Source organism: Plutella xylostella, chromosome 26, assembly GCF_932276165.1.
Source record: "Plutella xylostella chromosome 26, ilPluXylo3.1, whole genome shotgun sequence".
Lineage (NCBI taxonomy): Eukaryota > Metazoa > Arthropoda > Insecta > Lepidoptera > Plutellidae > Plutella > Plutella xylostella.
The window spans coordinates 6,650,186-6,674,911 of record NC_064006.1 but is presented as its reverse complement, the minus strand read 5'-3'; the positions used below and the strand labels follow the sequence as shown (position 1 = coordinate 6,674,911).

General features: G+C 35.1%; 1 protein-coding gene across 2 annotated transcripts in view; it reads right to left on the bottom strand.

Annotated features, from left to right (window-relative positions):
- LOC105385744 (mushroom body large-type Kenyon cell-specific protein 1) overlaps window positions 1-24,726 on the bottom strand; it is a 136,911-nt gene that overhangs the window by 57,798 nt on the left and 54,387 nt on the right. Inside the window, exon 1 of one of the 2 annotated variants that reach the window (XM_038111441.2) lies at window positions 16,208-16,809. The exons of the other annotated variant lie outside the window; for it this stretch is intronic. The gene's annotated coding sequence lies outside the window, so the exon portion shown is untranslated. Of the gene's footprint in view, window positions 1-16,207; window positions 16,810-24,726 lie in introns of those variants that run through there. 2 annotated transcript variants of the gene reach the window in all.

Genomic DNA, 24,726 nt, shown 5'->3' with positions numbered 1-24,726 from the left:
ACCAAATTAATTAAACCAACTCCAAAATCGAAATCCCAAAAAAAACGTTTACGTTCCAAAATAAATAAACACGCCTCCAAATAATTGCAAGTTTACAATAGAAAATCTTTTTCGTCGCCAAAACGGATAAATCATCACCAAATTATGCTATACTAAAATATAAACATTGACACCAAAACTAAGTGTTAAATTTTTTTTTATATCACCAAATTATCCTACCCAAAAACAATATCCTAACTAATCCTAACTAATATTATAAATGCGAAAGTAACTGTGTCTGTCTGTCTGTCTGTCTGTTACTCTTTCACGACAAAACTACTGAACGGATTTGAATTAATTTTGGTATACATATGGTATAGACTATAGACCCTAGGAAAGAACATAGGCTACTTTTTATCCCGGAATTCCCACGGGAAAAGTTTTTAAGGCGAATCGAAGCTCGCGGGAGCAGCTAGTATAGTATAAAGGTAATCGATTACCTGTTAATTTTAATATGTAGGTATTTGCGGCTCTACGAGTGGTGCGGCATGAATTTTGAATTCGCGCGATGCTTGTGGACGCAATGTATCAATGATGTCTAGTACATCGACCTCAATACATCGCGGCAAATTCTGGACAAGGTCAAATTTGAGCGGCGCCATCCCCCCACGCCCGCATACTCATATACATACATTTACCCATCATCATCATCATGATCATCAGCCAATAATCATCCACTGCTGGACATAGGTCTCTCCCAAGGAGCGCCACAACACTCGGTCCTCGGCCTTCCTCATCCAAACACTACCGGCTGAAACCCGCCTAAGGTCGTCAGTCCAGCGGGCAGGAGGCCGTCCCACGCTGCGTTTGCCTGTTCGAGGTCTCCACTCGAGAACTCGTCTACGCCAACGGTTATCGGTTCTTCGGAAGATATGACCAGCCCACTGCCACTTCAGCTTGCATATTTTGACAGCTGTGTCGGTAACCTTAGTCCTCTGATAGATAACCTCATTTCTGATATGATCCATCAGAGAAACCCCATGCACCAAGCACTTAACTATAATAAATTGTATTTCAATTCCTTATTTCTATAGAATTTATTGGTACATGACAGAATTCAAACCCTCGGCCACACGGCCACACGAATGGGAGTCGAGATGGAGTAACGGATAGATTTTACTAGGCACATACTAATGATTTAATTAATTCATAAAGCAATTTAACAAGTGACTTTGTTTTAGGGTAAGCTATTGATTTTTTGGTATAAACTTAATTATTAATATTTATTTTTACTTTTTTTGGTTAGAAAGTATTATTAAAATGATACTGATAAAATAATATATTGGTTACATTTATTTAGCGATGATATACTTTATTTGGTTTGAAATAAATTTTAATGGTGTCAATATAGTTTTACAGTATGCAGTAAAAAATAATTTGGTTCATTTCAAAAATATTTTGGGAAGCATGATTTGGTGATGATTTATCCGTTTTGGCGGAGATTTCGAATTTATTGGCGGCAGTATCATATAATTTCTGGTGGAGGTTTAAATACAAGCCTTTGTAAATATGTGTTAGATTAATTTATTGTAATGTTAACAAATAAAGAATATCTATCTATCTATTCAAATAATACACTCACGAGCAATGAAAAAGTTCCAAAGGCATAGCACAAAATTTTCATCTTTAAAGTCGTTCTGATTGAAAAGCGCATCAGAATATTTGCCAACTAAAAACGAAATATTGTGTTCAAATTTTAATCGCATGACGTGTATTAAATATTGACATTTTGTAAGTGGATCTTTTTCACTCGCTTAAAATTATATTGCCAAAAAGTTTGATGCAGAGAAAAAAAATAGATGCTACGCCAAGTGGCTACGGTTCTACGTAGCAGGGGGGTCACTCTATGTTACGTAAAACTAAGTTTCGGAGGCACGACTCAATTTCGTTGTGTTAAACGTGTCGATTGCACGACAGCTCTCGTTCGTTCGTATTTAGTTAGTATAGAGTAAACCCCCAGGTACCTAATCTTCTAGTAGTAACATCATATTTTCTAGGATTGTGGATGTTGTTTCGTTATACCTATGTAATGATTTAAAGTACCTAGGTACATAGATTTTGTTACGTTCATTTATAGATAGTTTCTTAACGGTTCGGCTCATTGAGCTGACTCGGGTCTTGGGTGTTGATATTTATATTTAGTATGTATCTATCTATGTATTCGTGTAGATATATCAGCTGTCCAACACCCATAACACAGGCTCTGCCTAGCTTGGGGTCGGATGGCCGTGTGTGAGATGTCCCCACATATATATTTATTTATTGCACGTGATTGGAGCGGCAGGCGCGGGATGTGATTATGACGGAGAGACTGGTTCATTCAAGGTTTTTAACTTGTTTTATTGATTGTTTTTTTTTTCGTCCAAAGTTTGTTTATTTTGTGATAAAGTGTGCGGATTTTTGTGAGCATTTATTTTTGGTGCTGGGCTATTATTAGATGTTACAATAACGTTAATGGAATAATTTAAGTATGTTTCTTAAATAATTTTTTACACGAGATAATATTAATTGAATATATTTTTTTTGTAAAAGTATTCCACTATTTAAATAAAGACAAAAATACTATAAAGGCAGATCAGTCTATAAAAATACAATTGTCATTACACACACACAATCAAAATACCCTTCCAAAAACACACACATGGCAAAAAAAACTCACACACTAATGCAACTCAACTCTATACTTACGTGAGAGGGTAGTGAGTTAGTGTTTGCAATTTTTGCCTAGGTCTAGGTTTGTAACGATGCTAGGGACTAGGGTGCGCCTAGATCAGTGTACGGTTAGCAAGATATTAAATTTGTTTTGCACTGAAGAAAACATTTTAATCTGATTCCGAATTTCGATACGAGCTGCTATAGATATGCCTAGATTAGGATCTGAAATTAGGTGCCCCAATGGAAATTCATATCCTATAATTATCTTTTTTCATCCCTTGGGGGTGCAATTTATATTTGAAAATATTACAACTCTGTTAAACCCAACCTCATAAATCGGTCCATAACTGGCAAAGATATTGGTACATTAAAAAACATATTAGTCAATTAGATTTAAACATGAAGAAATGCCTAGCCTTCCTTCCTTAATGCCTTCCTTCATTGGAAGGAGATCCGTGCTCCAGCAGTGGGGACGTGATGGGTCGTGATGATGACGAAATTACATAATTGCTAACCAAATAACTGTCAAATATGACAATTGCAATAGCAAGGTCCATGTAACCTAATTAAACATAAATGACAGCAGGTAGGATGGGTGCCCAAAATTTAGTAACCCTTTTTTGCTATCGCTACTGAAACCGAACCCTCTTCGGACGATTTGTTTTAGAGGTCGTCGCCCTCTGTCCGTCCTTGTCTTGCTCTATTATTTGTCTATCTTCTATCCCTCTCGCACACATTGGGGAAATACGCTACGGAACCCTATGGGCTCTTATAGTTTTTTTTATAAAACCCGGAAACGAGTTTTGGTACCTAAGTACCTACATTGCTTTTAAATTTTGATATTGTTTTTTTTATAATTACCTAGGTAGGATAATTTTCACAAAAAAATAATTATATTTACGGTTGAAATGGTTGTTTGGTATGATTTAAATTATTTTGAGTTATACCTAGTTATAATAATTAAAAGGGCGGTCCTATACCAAATAATCTTGTACAATATCGGCTACACTTCAATAGATTTTAACGGAAAAGTTTATTTATTTTCTCTTTTAGAGATATAATAAAAGTTTATTACAATAACATGTATTATGCTTGAAGAAATACATACATACACATTACACATAAGCCGTAAATAGTAGCACGGTCGTAAAATTTTCAACCCATAAGTAGGTTGTGCCTAAGTTTTTTTAAAATCGGATCTACTGGAATATTCTAATTTCATCCATAAGGTTGTCCAAGACAAAACTATAAGGAACGGTAAAACGAAACTTGTGAATAAGTGAGCACAATGCCCACTTTTGAAAGTAAATTATTCATTAGTAGTAATTCATTTTTAATGAGTGTTGGGTTTAGTTATAAGTAGTTATATTGCACAATACCGGAAGAGACTAGTACCCACAACACAGGGTATCCTAGTGTGGGGCTAGTGATATTTTTTGAATAACTTATCCTGTATACTTGAATAAATATTTCATTTCATTTCAATTTTCTGTATTATCCAGAATTTCTAAATTATGCACCATAATATCGTATATATAACCCAGTTTTCTAAAAGGGATCTAGCTTACTTATTATCAAACAAAAAAGCCAAGCTAATTATAAACATTACATTAATATTAATGAAGTTTTAAAGCTCAGTTAAATTAGTAATACTTATCAGAAAATAATCTCAGTTTGCTAAAGTTGATTGGGCAAAGCGGCAACAAAACAAGATTTAAGAACTTCAGAGTTCACTGGCCGAAAACAAAGCCACATCTGAAAAGTAAGTCAAATAAATTTTCAAAGATTTCCCAAAGTAGAGAAACCTTTTTCTGCTCAATAAATAAATACTGGCTGATTGCGTCAGGTGAAACGTTTTTTCTTCTCAACGCTCCGATTTTCAAACTTCGAACGAGAATTTTGAAAGAAGAATTCCACACACACAAACCTACACAGGTACTTCTGTAAACACATACATGGTCACGTTTTGTTGATGGCTCTAAATTGTGTTTATGTGGATATGGGGCACGCACACTTACATGGTGTATATGGGTCGTCGTATGCGTATCCCTTATTACTGAACTACTTTAAACATAGACATTGGATACTACCAAATCACTATACAAAATAAAAGTATCGGAAAAATATTTTTAATAGCGTAAATCAAAGTAATGCATATCGAAATATCTCCAATCGGAATTAAAAATATAAAAACCAGCCAATCACAAAGTTTACACGCACATTGACACGCACACAGAGGCAAATGCGTCTTTACTCGACGACATCTTGGGTCACGCACACATGCGCGCGGTGCGTGGCCCAACATTGGGGTAGGCTCAGAATTGGGGTGGCCAACGTCAGCCTACGTTGGGTTAGGTCGTTGCTCGATACAGTCCGGCAAATGTGGATTGGCATATTTGATTACAAACTGTTTTGAGAAAAAAAACTTATGATGATGTAATGTTAGTAAGTAATTAAGGTTAACTTAGTTTTAAATTAACTCGTTGTTTATGTTAAATAATATATAAATATTTCCACACCAGATAAGTTCGCGAGGAATGGAATTTAAAAAGGGTAACTGTGTAAATAACACCTTCAACTGGTTTAACTAGAAAGGCTTCTTAAAGCTATTAAAGGAAGTTCTTCGTTAACGGTATTAAAATTCTGTCATACTGTCCTTTGCCATCTAGGTCTGACTACCGTAAACGATGTTTTCGCTATTTACAGGGTTACATGAAATTTCTCGGCGCTAAAATGAACCTTAAAAACATACATTGAGGCAAACCGATCAGTCCTCAGAAATATATTGCGCATTATAATTTATGCAAAAAAAGAATTCAAATTAAAACACACACACACAATCTTAGAGCATCATTAAAACAGGCATCTGAACGCGCAACAAAAAAAGAAAATGGCACTGACATCATAGCCGTATTCCCACAGTACATAAACTAGCGAGCGATAAACTGACGCGCAGTAAGCGAACGATCTTTGCGCGCGAAAAAAATGAATACAAAAAAATCGTCAGGCCAATGCACGTTGAAGGCAGTGCGCGGGCTGCGTTCGCTCGCAAAAAACCGAGGGTTAACGACCTAGCGCCGTGTCCTTCGAACGCGTCTGTGTGCGTAAGTGCGTGTGTAAAAGTGTAACATCCGTCGCGCGCGTGTGTGCGTGCCTGCGTCAGTGTGCCCGGTTACGCGTTTCGCTCTTAATTTTGTCATTACGCACCACAATGTGGACAAAATTGCCCACATTGGATTGTTGCTGTGGCCATGCTTGTGCCGTAATGGCCACTAATTTCACTCGAAACGGAATGGCATGTTGCGTTCGAAAAAACATCATGCTGTAGATGCTACGGCGACTGAAGACAGCAATTGTGTTTTGAGAATTACTAGAATGAAATAGTTGGACCATGTCAGCTGCGTCGAAGAAATTTAATGAATTAAATAATGCTTTTTTGCGTGATGTTAGGACGATGAAAAGTAATTATGAAGACAAATTTGCACTTTTCATTGCGAATACAAACTACCTACTTGGGTTTTTTTTTTAATTTAGTTACTAGATAATTATTGAACAAAAAAATATTTTTGATGCTCTTTATGAATCTCTTTAAATACCTATAGCAGTACTTACCTTAGCTTTTATTTAATATTTTAGTGATAAGTATGTATTTAGTCTGACTACGCACCACTGACCTGACTGACTACTCCTTTAATCACTGTGACAAACCCTAGACCGACTCTAGTGTTTTGTCACCGACACGCTAAGAAAAATAATAAATATCTAGGTACTATTTTCATTAACTACCGGTTCAAAAGTAGATAGGCCTTGATCATAAGTTAAAAAATACTTGAAAAATAATATGTTTATGTATAAAAAAAGTAAAACTAATTTTGCGCATAAGAAAAGTTTCAAAAAGCTTGGGAGCTTTTAATTTCTTATCTCGTTCAAGTACCTATTTTTGGGATTTGAATTTTCTATTAAATTAAATTGATTTGTGTATCGTTGTACCTATAAGTAACTACTATGTAAGTACGAAGATTATTTTAACAATCCGTATTATATTTTTTAATTGTCTTTAACCATCATACAATATCATAAATTATCTGATGGTTGGATGGACACAAAGCTCTTCTCAAAATTGGCAATATTTTTTATTCATTACACTATTAGATATTTTTATGTATCTTTCGTCATTTCTATTTCTGTGTAACTTGACAATCAACACATAATTGTAAAATTTACTTTGGATAAATTACTTATATTCTTTTAATTCAGGGTGTAATGTTAGCGCTTACAAATTTTTAATCCGCCATCCAATATTTTAAAACTTTCCTGCAGTTTTTCTAACAGCTAGCGAAATAAAGTGCAACAATTAGTTATAAGGCTGCAAACAAACACATCTTCATCAAATAAAGGTGTGTAAGGTGTGCAGGGCACACACTGGCTGAGCGATGCGGGGCGAGGTGTGTCGCCATTACTGAACGCACCGATAACTTACGAATGTAGCCTCAGAATAATAACTTCCACGCGCTCTATAATGTCTCTGGTTTGATGTGGTTCGATCATAGAGGAGAAGGAGTTCAGAGATTAGTTTGATTGTATTGTAAAATTCGGATGGAAAGAGAGAATAAATTTGATTTATCAAAGAAAATGTAAAGCATGTTTACAAGCTTATAAAATAACTTATTACCTAATTAACTATAATTAAATACTAGTAGAGAAAAGAATTAAAAAAGTATAATTAATCATTATAACTAAGTACTCATCCAACCACTACCCGCCACCCGCCTAAGGTCGTCAGTCCAGCGGGCAGGAGGGCGTCCCACGCTGCGTTTGCCTGTTCGTTCTCCACTCGAGAACTCGTCTACCCCAACGGTTATCGGTTCTTTGACAGATATGACCAGCCCACTGCCACTTCAGCTTGCATATTTTGACAGCTATGTCGGTAACCTTAGTTCTCTGACGGATAACCTCATTTCTGATACGATCCATCAGTAGTAGTTATAGTGGTTGGATGAGGAAGGCCGAGGACCGAGTGTTGTGGCGCTCCTTGGGAGAGGCCTATGTCCAGCAGTGGATGATTATTGGCTGATGATGATGAACTAAGTACTTACTTAAGACGAAATATTTTTTTTGTATTTGAAATGGTAAATTATTAGTTTTTACAGAAATTCTTCGCATATTTAAATTACTTATTGAATATACTTGCTTTTTTGGCAAAAAATAAACAATATGAAAAACATAATAGTATTACCTGTACCTGTAACTAAATAGGCTCAATTTTTGTATGAACATCACAAAAAATAACTTTTGTTGTGCCCATTTATTTACTGAGCTTACTATGATTTGCAAACTCAAAGAGGACAAAAAATATTAAAAAACAAACATGACAAAGCCGTCCAAAATATAATCTGCAAAGCAACAATGAAAACAGCGACTCACAAAAATGGAACGTGCAATCATCATTGTGCACAGACAAAAAGCCGACCAAAAATAACTGACCAAAATGAGACTGGCCACAAAAAAGAAAAATCTAACGCAAGCCCGTCAGGCTGTTTGCCAGCCAGAATCATCGGCCGAAAAAAAAGTCAAGTCAGTAGAATTGACAGGCCCCGCCCAGCACGCGATTGGAGGGCGGCCGTTCGAATTTTGAACAAAACCAGTCCTAGTTACGCCTTCTAAAATGTTTTTAATGAAGCAAAATGGCTGAACGTTGTTCTATTTTTCGTTAATAGTAAAGCGCTATGTTGCTAGAGCGATAACGCTCCGAGCCTCCAAAGAGCAACTTACTATTTTAATTCCCATTTCAATTAATATTTTGAACTGTTTTTTTGCGAGTGGGGAAAGTTTTTCAATTACTGTTAACTAGTATTTAAGTATATTTATTTTACTTCGATATCGATCAATCACCTACATAATATTTTATCATGTAAAATAATTCAATCTAAATCAGACTGCAATGCGAAAGCCCAAGAAATAGAATATCCCCTAAGTCATGTTTGGAGAAGATTTTATCAAATGATGTGAGTATTTATAAAATGTGCTTAATTTTGCTACAACAAAACTAATAGACATAAAAAACACCCAACTCGTACCATAGCATAGCGGATATCTGCCAATATCTATGAAATTGGCTTATGGTTGGTCAAACGGCACCTTCTAATCAGGGCCACATAGACCGAGCCACTCCATAGTGATAGGTCTAGATACCGCAAGTAAAAGTGTTATCAACTGATAACACAGGGCTAATAACGATAACAATAAGTACCTGAGTACAGTCACCTTCATTAAAGTCAACGATGTTTTAAAACAAACTAGATGGAGCGTGCAAAAGAAACGTCCCGACAAATAGCACCCCACCTTACCACAGAGCTCCTATTTTGAAGTTTGGTTAGAATATTTGTAACTTTATTCATTGGTAGTACAATGGTTGGAGGTTGAACTTAAAACGGTTGACAGTAAACAAAGTGCGCATAGTTTTTTGTAAATCTTTTATTCAACTTGACATTAAATTTGTACCTGTCAATTTAGTGTCTGAGATAAAAGAAAATACTTTAGTAGCTATATCTACACTTGTGTATTTCTTCAAACTCACAAACCGCCTATTCATTTTCAAACAATTATATTTTGACAAGGTATAAAAGCACAGAATAATAGCTAGTACCACATAAAAGTGAATAGCTACTTCTGATGCTGACCGTACCTGAAAACTGTATCCCGATGTAGGTATTAAACCTTATTGTACTCGTATATTGGTTATAAAATTTCATGAAACGCTGGTGATAAGAATAATATGAATTGTACATGAGAATCATGAAATGTGCATTTGGCTAACATGTGAGTTAGCTGTTTGGTAGGTTAGAATAGAATATGGAATGGAATAGAATAGAATAGAAATGTTAAGTACAAAAATACTTATTTTTTCAGTAACACACTTAGGCTAAAGCACACCTACAGCTAAACTTCACCTAAACAACCATATTTGAATCTCTATTCTTACCGAAATTAAAGTTTTTCCACCTAAAAATTACATTTGAACAAACAGTTCTAGAAACGAACATTTTTATGGGCATATTATAGCATCATTATTTAATCAAACATTTTCTATTTTTTGCCTTGAAATTATTCCAATAATTTGTTGAATTAAAAGTTATATAGTTTATTAAAAAGGCTTTATAATTACTACAACTCTCGAGTACCTTAAAACGTGCAGTTTCCTTAATTGCGGAATCCATACGAAATAACGCATTTGTATTGAAATTCGATCGAACAACGAAACCTAGGCAATGCAACGTTCAGAACTAACGACTTAAGTCTAGACTTCGGTGATACACGTGACAAGCTCTGACGATTAAACTCTAAACCTACATCAGCTAAACAGTTTTGACCATTTGAAACATGCTTAAACATAAATATATACAGGGTGATTGGTAAGTCGATGTATTCCTTCAAATGGGTTATAGACGAAGGCATTTCCAGTCGATTGAATTCCATAATGCATTTTCCGAAAGTCAACCATTTCTGAGTTAAGTATTTAAGTTTTAAGTTTTTTTTAGGTTTTTGCCTAAATTTATGTTTAAAAGCAAAATATTTTAAAAACTAACATATTTTTTAATACTTTTTTTATTGTTTTGCATTAAAGTGACACCTTAGCCAAGTACCTAATTATAATCATTATTTTTTTATAAGAAAACTATTAATGTCAGCAAACGTTATTCAAAAGATAAGTGTAGGTAGGTAGGTACGTTAAGCGTGGTATTGAGATAAAGAAATAATTTTTAGTCATAGTCATTTTTAAATCATCGTTCGTAAAATAAAGTTAATAAAGACAGTTACAAACCCTTTTTTGTTAACAACGGATGTATAAAAATCGATGGCAACCTAAAGACCTAAAAGTGGCGTGCCCCGTCCCTTTGTCTGGGAGGGAAGGAAGACATTTTCCCGCCAAGATCTTTGACCGTCTCGTCTGGCAGGTCCTTCAACCAGGCTGTGTAGGCGAAGAAGGCGGCATTAAAAACAAAAAAAAAACAAAAATTCTGTTTTATAAGAAACTAATTTTTTGTCATCGGTTATTTATAATAGTACATACCTAGTAAAAAAATAATGTTTGTTTATGAATCGCAATTTTTTTTTTAATTAATTTTATTTTTCTTGTCTAGTTTATTCATCATTTTGTAATGTTGCTTCTGAATCGTTGTTTTAAACCACCAACCAACAAAAGAGTTTTTAGTGAAAAATAACCAGAAACTAGCTTCGCAAACAACACTCCTTAGCCAAAAAAATCTTTGCGATTCGAAAAAAAACTGCAAACGTCAGACAGCCACATCCAAAAAGCACTTATTGAAGCTGCCCCCCCTTTGCCCCTCCGATCTTGCAGTTTTATAGGTCGCCCTGGCCGTCTCGGCCACTCCACTCAAGGGTATCCATCCATATTGATCCGATGTTAAAACTGATATGGCGAAATTCTTTAAAACGACAGTCAAGATGGCGGATGGGTTTCTTTTTCTACTTTTTAGGGATTGATGTCTGCGATTTCAGTTGAGTTAAAAAAATTGTATTATGGGCAGAACATTTTCTAATACAAAATCTATACAAAACTGTTTTTTTTCTAGCAATTTCAGAGATTTGACTATCTCAGCGTGGAAGGTTTGTGTTAAAATTCGTACATTTTGTATTACTCTTAAGATCTTGGAGAAATAAGTTTACAACTTTACAACAACCTAGAAATCAAAATGCTTATGAAAGTTAATAAATAAAATTAAATGCAGATTGCCGTGTCATCTGGACGTTTGACGAGATAAATTATATTTCACTTTAAATTATGCATAGAATCTTTTATGTAAGGTTATATGAAATATAGAGACACTTACCCAACGTGTAAGTGTCTCAGCATACATTCTTCACTATTTAGCAAGAAGCGGTTCTAAAATTAACATCAGAGGAGAGAAATTTGTATTGTATACCAGTCATTTTAAACTCTGTAAGTAGACCGTCCAATATATTTATTATTCACTATGATAATCTAACTTTGTTATTTCTTATTATATATACTTGTATCATATTTTTATCTCATTTACAAAGTGGACTAATAATTAAAATTCAGGAAACTTATCTCTTACGGGACATTGAGGGTGAGTGTGATATCTTGGTTCATACAAAATACGGAAAAAGACTGCATTTACTTGAATGTCTCAAGAACTTGCCGAAAGGTTAAAATTCTCGACATTTTCTCCGCCAAAGTTCAATACTCGTAATAACTCTCGTATATTGCCATTCCAATAGTAATATTTATTCGCACTAAACGATCGATCGGCTCATAAACCGTATATTGAACTGATAAAAAAGTCGATTAAAAACACAACATAACGACCAAAACATGTAGTACTGTAGGTAATAAAAACATTTAAGTAAATTACTTTTATTTTGTTGATGTTCGCTTGGGCGCACAATCGCACATAGTCGATTTAAAATATTTTCGTATACGAGTATAATACCAATAACAACCCAACAGAACAAAAAAAGCAAAATGGCAATGGCACACCATCAAAATGCCAAGAGCGCGAGGATGACTGGCACTCTGCGTCTAAGCCAATCAAATTTAAAAAAGAAAAAGTGGAACGCCGCCCACATTTCAAAAAGAGAACCTATCTCAAAAGCTGTCAAACTGCTGTGCTGACACCGCGTTCAGAAACCTGCCCTGCCTCAACGGCGGTCGTTCACCGGCGATTTATTTCGTTTTTTACCCGCATACAAACTAAATGCATACGTATAGAGACGTAATAAGTGCGTTCTTAGATATAAATATAAAGCATAACTCTCGTATCTGACGTTCGGAACTGGTCTGTGGCCGGATTCTTATGTAGTTGATGTATGAGGCGCCCGGTAGCTTTAGTTTAGGCCGTTGGACCGCGGACGCAACAACCCTCATTTACTTCTTTTTTGTTTTGTTTATGGTAGATTTTTGGATAAGATCTCTAAGTAGTTACACTTATATACTTACTTAAATAAATGAGGAATGATTAGAGTCAAACAGACGACTCGTAGCTTATCGAATCAAACTTAATATTTATTTTAAAGTCTTATAATGCAATTTAAGTCTATAATTAAATGTTTAATTACAGAATATATCTCAATTTATATTGCTAATTACTATCTCAGTACTTGTTTATTTAACAGGAAGAGTAAATTAAGAACAATCATTTACAAAAACATCTGTTCACGCTGGCTGGAAACAAAAAGAAAACTTTCTGCTTAAAAAGCGCTACAAAGTTGGCAACATGAAAAAGACATAGACAAGATAAAAATGGGTTTAAACAAATAACTGCCAGCGTCCGCCTTAGAAAATGCTAGAACATAACCTGCTCCGAGTTTTTGTTGGGTCTTATTTCTCGTTTTAACCAAAGGATGGACGAGGCACATCAGTTTTTACTTGAAGGAATTAATTTTGCTTGCTCCCGCTCGCGAGCTAGTTGCGATAGATAACCCGATCTGCCAAAGGCGGCCATTTTGTAATAAGTTTATGGCTTGTAGATTTTGTTTTTTATATTTAAAGACGCGAAATAGGAGCTGCAGGTTCGTAGAACGTTAGCCGTTTAAATATTTTAACGATAAAAATAACAATGTCGACGATTCTAAGTTTTCATTTCATTTCAAACATTATTCATTTGACATTCGGTTAAGACTATTTGCTAGTGATAATTGATCACCTATATGCTCCTGAAAAGCCTGACTATTGATGCAAAACAGTCTGTCTCAAACTATGTTATAGACAGATAGCGCACGCTTAAAAAGGGCCCTTTGACATAGGTAGCCCTACGAATAAGCATAGCCAAAACAACCCTACGAACCCTAAAATTCGTTGCCTAAAGTAGTGCGCTTTGTCTACCAGTCCAAAATCTCACTTTTATTTAACACATCGGAACTCCTTTGTCAGTTTTCGTTTTGTTTTTTTTTCGGGCTCACAGACTGACGCATCTCGAGAAATGAGGTCGGCTCAATTTTGGCGGGCGAGAGCGAAAGTGCTCATGTCATAAAGAAACTTTTGTTTTTTTTTCTTAACCCTTCATTACGTTTCGTTTTGGAGTCTGGCGGCCACGGTCAGTCTCGTGGTTTTATTGTTATAATGCAAGTACACTGAGAGCGACAGATGTTTTCCGAATAAATTGAGTCACAAGAGCGAATTTATTTTTAGATCGCTGGTTTTTAAGTTCATTGGTGGTTTATTGTTGTTTAACATAAGTTATGTTGCTACATAACCTATGGGTTAACCTAATCAGTATACTTATATATATGAAGCGTGACGAAAATATGCATAAAAATGTGTCTATGAAAATATCCAATCGATCTCTTTGCTTTAATCTTTCGCATACTTACCTAAAAAATTAAACTATTAAAATTAAAATATTCTAACTGGCGTTAAAAACAAACTACAATTAAAACTAAATTGATTTTGATGAAACAGGCGTTAGATACATTTTCTATTACATTTTGAAATTTGTCTAGCCGTATTTATCTAAGAGAACATAAAACATTTATAAAATATCTCTAAAAGTGGTATTCGACCGCACTGTACAAATATGCCGGCAGCAGTGGCGCCCCCATTGCTCGGCACTCGGTCGCACGAATCACGGCTTTCGCCTTGCCCCTTGCGCGGGCGCAGCTAGGACTTGATTCACCTCGATTAGCGAGTCGAGGCTGCCTGCCCTAAAACCTATGTGGGTTAACGGATATAGAAATGATAATTTTGGTTTTTGATTGCCATTTTTTGGGGTGCTGTGGAGAAGGTTACAGTCCTCCTTAGATAGGTGGTAGGTACAGTACATGTGTTGTGTCTTAAGAGTCTAATTGATAGCAACGAAAAATATCAAAAAAAAAATGTTGTGTTGTTTCAGTAAAAACTAAAACGAACAATGCTGTAACTAAGAGCCAACAGTAAAAAACACACGCAAAGAGCACATACAGAAACACCTGTCTGCACATAAACTTGAAACCCGCAAACAAAATGGAGACATAACCTTCAAGCCGCGCTAATCCTAAATCCAAGATGGCGGACGCAATCAACTATCTAAAGTAACTGGTAGCGTTTGTAGGTTATGTAGTAACATTGACAGTCGGCGCGGGTTGTGTAAGCTCGCCTTGGCCGCCACAAGGCGCGCGCGCAAGGACTTTTCGCGGCGTTCGATGTTCAAACTTGGCCGGTATTCTGTTGCTTCACAGTCCAAGGTGAGGAAGGAATGAGGATGTTCGAAGTTATGAAGTGGTTCTTAATTCAAAAATGGATTGGCTGACTGGAGAATTAATGAACTTTTAGAGCGAACACTCATTTGACATTTTTCAAATGGTTTATTGTATTCCAAATTCGATTTTGGGCTAGTTGATTTTTTTTTGTGGAAATGAGGTTGACCTTTTTGTTTGGTAAATAAGTCACAGATAACAAAGTAGGTTTTAAGTTCGAACTAAATAATGTTTTTTTTATCGGACTTCCTGAATGCACCGCTGACCTCTTTTCAATAAAAAGTGCAATATTTATTGTGCATTGTCTGACAAAAATAACTTTTATCATGCCACACAAAGTCAATGTACAAATAATTTGTCATAAAAAGACAAAAAAATATTGCCAAATTTATTTCTAACGCCTACGCCGCGTCGTAGCGCCCAAATTTCAATTTTCGTAGCACCAATTTTTTTACCAATTAAAAAAGGAATATTTGACTTTTTATTAATTAAAATATTAAAACACGAGTTGTTTGCGATGTTTATTGCTTTTTAAATTGCAAAAAAGTTCAGTTACAATGAACTATCAACTCCCGACGGCAATATTTTAGCCTACGCGCGTAGGCTATTAGTGTATCGCAGCCGAAAATTATATCCTTTTGGAAAACTTCAAAAGTCTTCAATAAATCTTAATTATATCTTTAAATTCATCTTAAACCGTAAATTAGTGTATTTACATGAATAATAAGGGAGAAATTATAAACTTTTGTACATATTTTTTGTCAATGTCGAATTATTACCGAAATAATTATCTGACGATCGTCGATTAAGCTGTCCCGCGTAAAGACAATAACAATAAACGTTAAAGTTTATTATGGAGACATGAAAAATAATAATTTAATCGCATAAATTCTCCTTGGACTCATGGCCTTCGATCAAAATATAGGTTGCAATTTATCGACGCACACATGGATACGTGTCGTCTCACGCACACACGCGCATGACGCGTGCCGTCATAGAAAAAGAGTGGGATAGATAAATGATACCACTATAGGTGGGGCCGGTGGAGGGGGCCTCGTAAGAAAAACACGAAAAATGCGTGAGCTCACGCACACAGACAAATATTTAGGCGGGAACTTGAATGTGCGTCACGCACACACGCACAACCCTTTAAGTTCACGGAAACGGCAGAATAAGGGCGCGTACTTGACTTTTAAAAATGGAATCGAATGAGGACTCAAAATTTTTAAATCACAGAATCACTATTTTGAATTTCGAGTTTAGTTTTCTTCTAGTAATGGCAGTATGAAAAACTCACATGCGTCAGAGGTGGCCTGGCCTTCTTCGCTCCAGTTTGATACTTTGGTGGTAATTTTTGAAAAGGTATAAGTTCCAATTTCGAAATCCGTGTCACCGATCTGTCATAAACACTGTCACAGAATCATTCAACCGTACTTCACAGCAAATACACTGGCACAAGTTTTGTAAAAACACATCACTATCCAAGTCACTGAATTTAACAAAATATTCCTTTGTTTACAACTTTTTAGGCAATTTTTGGTAAATAAAAAATATAGTTCGGGTCCTAAGTTTCTTGATATGTGTCGTTGGGCATCGCAGGTCGCTAATAAACAGCCGCACTCTAATTTTAAAGATTAGAAAAAACACACTACTACAAATTCGCAAAATATTTTTTCTTCTTTTAATTTTAAATTTAGAATTAGAACACCACTACACGAATGATATGAACAAGGTATACGATTGAGTTTGGTAAATAGAGTTCCGATTTCGAAAATATGTTTTTTTTTCAAGGTAGTTTTGGAGGTTTTCGCGTTGTGGTCGGGAGTAGGAAATGCGGGTTTCCTTAGTTTGTGCATAGGCGGCTGTGCACCGAATGCGCGCCAAGTACTAGGTCCGCGAGCGTGCGTACTTAGCCATTACCTTGTATTTACTGCGCGCCGGAGCAGCGGCGCGAGCGGTCTTGATACTTGCCGTCTGCACTGACAGCAGCCTGCCTGAGCGGCGGGTTAGGGGATGCAAGGAGGGTTCTGTGCAGTTTTGAGAGGTTTGGCGTCTAGGAAAGGATGTTAGTGAAATAATCTGTCAATTAGCATTTTTCTGTGATCTGATGATTCACATCGAAAGAGCCCTTTAATGGATATTTTTTAAACAGTCTCTTCTTACGTCCAATTTGTCTAGAAAGCTAAATTTGAAAAAAAATATTGAGCCCGAAGGCATGAGATATTAGTAGACTTTGCCAGTATGGAATTTAAGTAGTAGTAGCTACAAAATGGAATAAGTACCGTTGTTTTTTTTAAAAATGAAGCTTAATGCAATAAGCATATTTTTTTTCCAAAAAGCACTGATATTTTAGGACGTCCATTTTTATGACATACATAAATGATACATATTATACGCCTATGATGACTAATTAAGTAATGTAAAGAAAAGTAAGCCAATAAATCATTTTTCAATACAGTAATTTTCCACCAAATATCAATCCATCAAAAGCTTCAATAAAACCAAACTTTCATGAAAATCTACTAAATAATACTAAGTAGCACAGCAGCGCAAGTCCTGAAACTGAAGCGAGCGCCGCAGCTCAAGACCATTCCATCCAACTATAAACAACTACAGACGCAAAGTGCAATGTCGTCCAAGTATGAAACTGCAGTCGTGTGAGTGCGCTCCAATACAAACCAATGCATTTCAGTTAAACTTATCAATTTCAACTTTTTGGTAACCGTAACTTTTTTTTTCGGCAAAACCAGCGCATAGAAAATTTGAATTAGGAATTTCGGCCAGTAACTTAAGATTCTACATTTGAATTCGTCAATAGGGGTTGATGGTGTGTGTGTCCGTACACGGGTATAGATATTGGTGTGCGCGCTTTTTTTCGTTTTTTTCTCGGCGTGTGGGTGCGTTCGATTGTGTAGCGTCGCGTCAGTGCGGCTGTGTGTGTGAGTGTGCTTGTGTGTGTGTTCTTGTAAGAAATGCTTGGGTGGATTTTTGTCTGGATTCGTATAGATGGCGTTAGGATAGGAGTTATGAGATGAGCATTGGCGGCTGATACAAGTCGGTTGGGTTGTTGCGAGGCTGCCGACCTGCCGAGGTCTATGTCATTTGGCCGGGTTGCTATGAACTTAATGAACATAATTTAATGAAAATATGTAGATAGTACATCAGATAATTTTTCATTTTGTTATAAGTAATTTCAGTTTCTGCGTTGCACTTGCGCCTAAAAAATACAATTGCTTACAGTTTACAGTGCAAGTTAAGGAGAGATTGCTTACATTGTTAAAACATCTTGCTTTTATTATATTAATGTAAGTATTTTTAGTGTGCTACATGAAAATACCAAAGTTTGAAATTTCAGACATTTATATTGAATTTGGTGCCTTCAGAAATTGCTATGGAAGGTTGGGAGGGTGTACTTTGGGTACCAGCTAAAATTAGATTAGAAATAAATTGGACAAAAAAGTGGATAACACTAAATTTACTTATATAGGTATATTGATATAGGATTTCCAGAACATAAAATTATTCCACTTACTTAGGTATACGTGCATCACAATATAAATCTCTATAGGAACTTATTTTATTTCTCATCTCTAAAAATATTATAATACTTATATGATTCTATGTGAACTAACCAGTTTCTAGTTAGGTCCTAGGCAATGTTTATAAAACAATTAATAATATAGGAAATGACACATTGTATTAGGATAAATCTGACTCATCTATACCTACATTATGCTAACTATACCTACTCATAACAATACAGGTACCTAAGTAGTTAAATTTACATTTTGTAACAAAGAGAATAAATTTTTATTTAGTTTAAATTTTATAAGTGAGTTTCCCGTCGGTAGGTCAATGTACCCCTCACATCTCCTGAGTTACTTATTTTCATTATGAGACATACTCTGCGGAGTATACTGAGGTACCTATATGCCTTGGAAATTGAACTGATAATGGGAGGATCACTGATGAAATTCCACCCTGTATGTAGGTACCTACTTACAGGTATTTAGGTAAATCGGTCAGAAAAAACATAATTCATTAATGTAGTAAAATGTGCTTTGGTCTGATATGTTCCCCCGCTTCAAAATCAATTGAACTAAAATACTGATTTTACCCCATCAAACAAATCATTTATCGTATCATACCCTTAACAAACCGGACCAAAAACCTCCAACATCCAAACACAGGTCTTAAATTAAATGCTAGAGTTTATCTAGAACCTAGCTTGAAGGTCATTCCACATCTCAACATTTGCACACAAACCAACCTATCAGCACCGCAGCTGCAATCAAAATCCGACTGTAACCACTACGGAATACAAATCGAACTACGTCGTATCCCGGCTACATAGATCGTGTTACTGGGCAACCTCGAAAACTATAATATACTATAGATATGCGTTGGTATGAAAGATACCAGCCCAGTCAAGTGTAAAATGAACTTGTATGCCAAGGAATAAATCAATCAAATGTGTTTGTTGAAGGTTTTGATCGCTTTTGTATGTTACTGAGCTTTTCGGTTTAAAAATACAGGTACATGTATTCTTTATTTGTACAAAAACAGGTCACATATATATATATATAATGTATAGTAACAGTATTAGCCCTTATTTGTACCTGATTAACAAATGATTTTGTACTTACTAGTATAGTATAGTAGCGGTATGAAAACTATAGATAGCAAATAAAATAATCCAAAGATTAGAAAATGTATTTGATGTAGCAGATCCTTTAAAGATAACACTAAAACCAATATTATACTTACAATAACTTATGAGAACTATTATAATAATTGATTGAGATACTTTTTGTTACCGACTCCGAAAAAAGAAGAGGTTCTGAATTTGTCTGTATGTAGTATATTATGTTTTTAATTCAGATTTCAGTTTGACAGCTCTAAATTTAACCTTTTCCATCATCAAAATATTACTTACATGCGAATGTCGAATATAGATATTAAATAACTTATTCCAATTCTGACATGTTATATGCTCAGATGTTACCTTGTTGATACTTGTATTGTTGTAACATGTGCATTATTTTAGGTAACTTAACATTAACTGAGTAAGTAAGGTCAGTTATTTGTTAACATAGGTGTATGTACATAACTGCGTGCAATGAGCATTATGAAAATGCATTTTCATGAAAATTATATACAATTTTATAACAAGTGCTTTAATTGTGTGTAGTCAGGAATGTGAAATGTCATTGCAATAAATTTTATGGAGACACAAACTTATAGTACTTACAGCCTGTTGCAAAAAGGGTATAACTAAGCCGAAAGAGGGTGACTCAGGGGCTCAGGGGGTTCAGCCTGAACATGTTTTTTCAACGACATTTGGATATTCTGGAACAAAAATTTTGCTTCTCCATAGATACTGATGGTCACGTGATTTTTTACTAGAGATTTTTGTGAGAAAAATCTTACAAAATTGCCTTATTGCGTGTAGCAATGACTACCTTTGGGTGGAAGAGACAGTTTAAAAGTTAGGTGGTAGCTGTGCCCACGTCTCTGTCGTGAGAAGCTGACTGAGCTACCACACTGCATTTACTTTCGACGGATCTGAATTTGCTGAATGAAATAACAAATATGTCTTTGTATGAAATAACAGTATCCCAGTTACAAGTAATCAATTGAGACGACAAAACAATTCGCATGATAAATATAATCGCCTTTTAACTGAGCCTCTAGAACTCTAGATGTAGAATTTTCCATGTTAACAGGAAACAAGTGACGATCTCGCTAAAAAATGCCTCATTAAAACTGGAGAAGGTCACGCGCATATTTCAGCCGAGAGCTCGTCGCTGATTGGCCGAGCCCGTCACGTGACCTGTGACGTCATCGCGGAAGTAGCCAATTAGACGGCGATCAGCGTCGTCTCAGAATAAATTTACTATTGCATTAGAATTAGGGCGTGCAAAACCGGTTAACCGGTTAACCGGAAAACCGGTTAACCGGACAATATATCACGGTTTTTCATAACCGGTTTTGAGAGTTCAAAACCGGAAACCGAAAACCGGGTTTTCACCGATTTTGATCGTATTTTTATATACTTTTTAGGGTTCCGTAGCCAAAATGGCAAAAACGGAACCCTTATAGTTTCGTCATGTCCGTCTGTCCGTCTGTCCGTCTGTCCGTCTGTCACAGCCGATTTACTCGGAAACTATAAGTACTACAGTGATGAAATTTGATAGGAATATGTGTTGTATGAACCGCTACAAAAATATGACACTAAATAGTAAAAAAAAGAATTGGGGGTGGGGCCCCCCCATACATGTAACTGAGGGATGAAATTTTTTTTTTCGATGTACATACCCGTGTGGGGTATCAATGGAAAAGTCTTTTAAAATGATATAAAGTTTTCTAAAAAACATTTTTCTTAAAGTGAACGGTTTTTGAGATATCAGCTCTCAAAGTCGTAAAAAGTATGTCCCCCTCCTCTATTTTTATAACTACAGGGTATAAAATTCTAAAAAAAATAGAGGTGATGCATGCTAATTAACTCTTTCAACGATTTTTGGTTTGATCAAAGTATCTCTTATAGTTTTTGAGATAGGTTGATTTAACTGTAATTTTGGTTATTATATTTGCTGCTACGGAACCCTTTGTGCGCGAGCCCGACTCGCACTTGGCCGGTTTTTTTTTACATACATTAGAAGTTGAACCCATAAACTCTAAAAATAAAAGAATTTGTATATCGGTTGGCACATAATGGACACTAGATTAATGCTGAAACTCATAAAAAAGAACTAAAATATTGTATGGAAATTGAGTGACGATTTTCTGGTGCACATGCCGGCACTCTGCCTAGGCGCAGTAAAGCAAACACGACGTCAGTGACCGATGTGTGCGTGTGAGTTCACATTTTTTGCTGTATGAAAACTTATTGCTGTGTGAAAAAAATGTACTCTGGGTGCACATAATTATAACGTTGAAATCTGGCCCAATAAAGCACAACAAGGTGGTCTTCATACTAACTCTAGGTAAAACAGGACTGCATTGACCGTTGTTGAAAATATAATTAGGCCAAGTGCGGGGACTGCATTCGACGTTATGGAATTTTTCATGAAGTGTTGAGGACGTCAAATCAAATGCAGTCGTGTCCATCAATGAGTTAGGCTTTCTTTCGTTGCGTTGATATGAACAAATCTGTAATACATCAAAAAAACATTCATCATCTTACTGCTACTATAGAGTGGTCGTAAGAATCAGACGATAAATGTTTTTTTTTTTCAAAATCTGCCTGTATGTTTAAAATATACAATTATTTATGATAACAGAACGATATAAAAACACCATTAAGGTGCCACACACTTTTTTTAGATGTGATAACAGTAAGTACTATGATAATTCTTATTTAACTTTTTTTCCTGTTCACTAAATTATTAATTTGTCATATGGTTGATTAAAAATAGGTAAGTATATCATAAAAAATGTTTTATTCGTATGTTTTGTGGATATCTCTATCTAAGAATATGGGTTCCTTGTTTAATTAGTACTGTATGACAAAAAATATTTAAGTAATATCAAAACCGGTGAAAAACCGGTTACCCGGTTTTGATGCTAAAAACCGAAAATTCAAAACCGGTTTTGAAAACCTTCCGGTTTTGCACGCCCTAATTAGAATTAGAATTAAAAGACGAATTGTAATTAATAAATGTTGTTTCATGACAATCGGTGTTTTTTTAATGGGCTGTTAGCTAGTACCTAGATGAATCACGATTCATGTACTTGGCTGTTAGTGGGCATTTATTTTTATAACTCCTTTAAATGATGATTAAAATATTGTATTTCTACTCTTTGTGCTAGACAAAAAGTCAAAAACTTTAGTATCACGATGACGCTTGCAAGAGTTGCAAGCCTCTTGTTGCTGACTGTTAGTTCTATGAATTCGGGGGTTATTCTATGCTATGAACTGTAACCTTTTGTTACAAACTTAACCTACGTTATTATAAAACGTAGACTGAAGATAGTTCTGGATTAGAACCGGTTATAGTCCGATTCATATAAATCAGTAGCCTAAACCCGGATTTAAACTAGAACTAAGTATAGTATTTAGTCTTTGTTTTATAATAAGGAGGCTAATGTTTAACATTAGTTATTATTTGTTGTATGAAGATATTACCAATTATGTATAATAATACTTAAAACGTATTTTGTTTAGTATAAAGAGACTCCGATCCCACAGGCAAACTGTATACAAACAGTTTTGTGGGACATACTGTAAAACTAGAATTAATATGTAAGCTTAATAAATAAATAATAAATAAATCCTTAATTCGTGAGTTGTAAGATTGAGTATTTATTAAATGCAGATGTAACCTCTGCCTACCCCGCAAGGGAGTACAGTAGTACAAGGCGTGAGTGCGTGTGTGTGTGTGTGTATGTAACCTTTGTCACGTCTGCATCACAGTCTAACTATAAAGTAATGACAATAAAGAGTGCGATTTTTCTAAGACTTTTTATCATTACCAGTTATTTACATTTACATACATTTAAAAAAAAATATATCGTTTTGATACTTATGGTTTTTAAACGGATTTGGCCTTAAATAAATATAATACCTCGATTAAATACGGTCTGTAAGTATTAGTTAGAATCCACTTCCGTTTTCAGGACTTTATAGTTTTATTGAACATTAACTGATTTGAACTGTATTTCTCCAAAATAAAATATAAGTCATATACAATTGTTTTTTGTATACAATAAAGAGTAGTTTAACCTTAAAAAAAAAAAAAGAAAAAAAAAAAAAGTCATATAGCTATAAGTACTGAATGTTGCTAAAGTGGTATACTAAGCCGAAAGGGGGTGGCTGAGGAGGTCAGGAGTAACAACTTTATGGTACAATATTAGATTAGGACATAGAGCAATAAATACACGAAAAGCCGACACATAACGACCCCAATTTTTTCAAACATCTAATTTAAAATTTCGACAAAATAAATATTCTGATGCGCTGTTAAATATACTTTAATACTGCAGACGGCATCATTAAGCTAGTTTTTTTTCCGTCTAGGAGTAGTTTATTGTTGCTATGTCACTGAAACTTTTTCAATGCTTGTGAGCGTATAATTGCAACAATACAACATTCATTATAATATACCTATTATGAAAGATTTTGATGATAAAGTGATTTTGTAATCGCATAACATAAGTATAAGTACAGTGTTCTATTTACAGACATACAGTCTAACTAGACTTGATCTAGAAAGTCTATTACATAGAAGGTCAGACTAAAACACTGATGTAGCAAAACGACAATTGATGATATAAGCATTATATTATGACGATATCGACTGAAAGTGTAAGTACGAGTATTAGTTTGCTATTTCTAAGAAGCTACTGATTTAAATAAATATGTCATTACTTTTGGTCTTCAGACCTCAAATCTGGAGGAATAGCAGTGACCACGCTAAATCTCGTCACGAGAAGCACAATGTAGCCTAATGGGGCACAAACTTTTTTTTACAGTGGCATTGGAGTTAAAAAAAATTGTACAAAATATTTTTTTTGTAATTACCTAATAAGGTAATGTAGATTTTTGTGGGTTTTTAGAAGGTAGGATATTCAAGTATACACTTACCGAAAACCCATTCGGAATAACCCACTTAGTAATCGTAGCCCAGTCTCTAGCTGCCTAAAACAAACACATTGCGCAAAATGTCTATTGTAGATCGAAATCCCTGTCATAACATCCTATTTACCTAAACTTTTATTTAGGTATAATTTAGGAATTAAATTTCCAGGGTTTCCAGATTATTATTAACCTGAGTTTTTCTCGTTTAACCTTCGCAAAAAATGTGAAGATTGCCG